This window comes from Anastrepha obliqua, unplaced genomic scaffold (assembly GCF_027943255.1).
Source record: "Anastrepha obliqua isolate idAnaObli1 unplaced genomic scaffold, idAnaObli1_1.0 ptg000347l, whole genome shotgun sequence".
In the NCBI taxonomy this organism is placed as follows: Eukaryota; Metazoa; Arthropoda; class Insecta; order Diptera; family Tephritidae; genus Anastrepha; species Anastrepha obliqua.
In genome coordinates this window covers 1-2,500 of record NW_026562338.1, presented here as the reverse complement: position 1 = coordinate 2,500, position 2,500 = coordinate 1, and the positions used below count along the sequence as shown (strand labels likewise).

Genomic DNA, 2,500 nt, shown 5'->3' with positions numbered 1-2,500 from the left:
CAGTTAGAGGTATAAATAATAATAAATTATCATTATACATAACTATATGGAACGCCCCGGGATTGAATTAATTGACTATTTATTAAAAAATAGACTAAAAATTAATCCCATTATATTTAAGTTAAGTTAATTATGCCATTAAGTTTAATATAACTCAATGACTTGCACATATGTTAGACTCCTTGGTCCGTGTTTCAAGACGGGTCCCGAAGGTATCCTGAATCTTTCGCATTGTTAATCATATAAATGCATACAAATAAATATTAATATCATAGATATTAAATTTTTTGTAAAATTCAAAAAATGAATTTTAGCATTATATATAATAAAATCTATCAACACTTTATCAAATCATTAGTATTTATTTTATGTTAATATGCTTAAAAAGCAAATTAATTTAAATAAACTTAATATCACCAATGATCTTTTGATAAATACTTTATTATGTTAATAGATTACAATGTCCTTATATGAAAAAAATGCACATTATTTTTTTAATTATTTAATGATGAATTTTTCATAATGGATATTCAGGTTCATCGGGCTTAACCTCTAAGCAGTTTCACGTACTATTTAACTCTCTATTCAGAGTTCTTTTCAACTTTCCCTCACGGTACTTGTTTACTATCGGTCTCATGGTTATATTTAGTTTTAGATGGAGTTTACCACCCACTTAGTGCTGCACTATCAAGCAACACGACTCTTTGGAAATATCTTTCTAGTAATCATTAACGTTATACGGGCCTGGCACCCTCTATGGGTAAATGGCCTCATTTAAGAAGGACTTAAATCGTTAATTTCTCATACTAGATATTAAGATATTCCATACACTGCATCTCACATTTGACATATAGACAAAGTGACTTAGTGCTGAACTATTTTCTTTTCGCTCGCCGCTACTAAGAAAATCCTTGTTAGTTTCTTTTCCTCCCCTCATTAATATGCTTAAATTCAGGGGGTAATCCCATATGAGTTGAGGTTGTTTTAATATTCTTTTTTTATCTTCTCACAATTTAATAAAAAAATTATATCATCTTTTCATCTCTATTTTTCTTTTCTCCTTTTATATATTGTAAATATATAAAAATAATAATAATGTAAAATGAGGCAATCCTAGAATAAAAAATTTAATTTTTATGCTAGACATTCCTCCTTTTAATTACATATATAAATTATTATTTTATATATATATATAAATAATATGAAAATTTTTTGTAAAGAATACTTAGATTCAATATTTTCATCATTTCATTTTATTTGAGAGGATTTTTTTTTTAAAGAATATATAATAAATAAAATTCATTATATATCTTTATTTTTTTTGCTATTAATATTATGAATTATTTAAAATCCAATAATATACACATTTGCTTAAATTCAATTATTTTTATAAAAGAATAAGCAACTTATTTAGCATAGTCTTACAACCCTCAACCATATGTAGTCCAAGCAGTACTTTAAAATTGAATTTAATGTACATAACAGCATGGACTGCGATATGCGTTCAAAATGTCGATGTTCATGTGTCCTGCAGTTCACACGATGACGCACAGTTTGCTGCGTTCTTCATCGACCCATGAGCCAAGTGATCCACCGCTTAGAGTATTTTTTTATTTATTTTTATTTATAACAAATGTCAATTTTTTTTTGCATATATTAATTGAAAGAGTAAAATTAAATAATATTAATAATATATAAATTGATTTTCTTTCAATAATATATATCAAATATATTTAACTCTAAACATTTTTATTAAGTTGCGAATGTCTTAGTTCAACAATAATACAGTGGTGGTATTTATTATGATTCAATTATTTTGTATTTTTTTAATCATTTTATGTATATATAATAATATAATAAATATATACCACTTTTGTTATTGTGAACAAATTAACTTATCATTCAATCAAATGAATAATAAGTACAACTTTTTATTTTCATGTTTAAAGGTTTTTAAAAGAAAAAAATAAGAAAAAACATTACAAAATGTACCATCATATATTATATTTAATATGATATAATTGATGGATCACAAATTGAATGAAAAAGAATAAAAAGAATTATGGATTCAAAATAATTATATAAATTTTTTTTTTTTTTTCTTTTTTTTTTTTTTTTTTTTTTTTTCTTTTTGTTCGTTTGTTTGCTTGTCTGTTTGTTTGTTTGTTTGTTTGTTTTTCTTACGGATATGGAACACAATAATGATCCTTCCGCAGGTTCACCTACGGAAACCTTGTTACGACTTTTACTTCCTCTAAATAATCAAGTTCGGTCAACTTTTGCGAAACAACCGTGACACACGAGGCGTCACAGTGATCACGTCCGGAGACCTCACTAAATAATTCAATCGGTAGTAGCGACGGGCGGTATGTACAAAGGGCAGGGACTTAATCAATGCGAGTTAATAACTCGCACTTACTGGGAATTCCAAGTTCATGTGAACAGTTTCAGTTCACAATCCCAAGCATGAAAGTGGTTCAGCGGTTTACCCGGACCTCTC

General features: G+C 26.8%; 1 non-coding gene and 1 pseudogene across 1 annotated transcript in view; both read right to left on the bottom strand.

Annotated features, from left to right (window-relative positions):
* LOC129252720 (large subunit ribosomal RNA) overlaps positions 1 to 982 on the bottom strand; it is a 3,987-nt gene extending 3,005 nt beyond the window's left edge. The window contains exon 1 of the ribosomal RNA XR_008583603.1: positions 1 to 982. This exon is cut by the window's left edge and continues 3,005 nt beyond it. This is a non-coding gene — a ribosomal RNA (large subunit ribosomal RNA).
* Positions 983 to 1,424: 442 nt separating this feature from the next.
* LOC129252719 (5.8S ribosomal RNA) lies at positions 1,425 to 1,605 on the bottom strand (annotated as a pseudogene).
* Between the last annotated feature and the right edge of the window lie 895 nt (positions 1,606 to 2,500).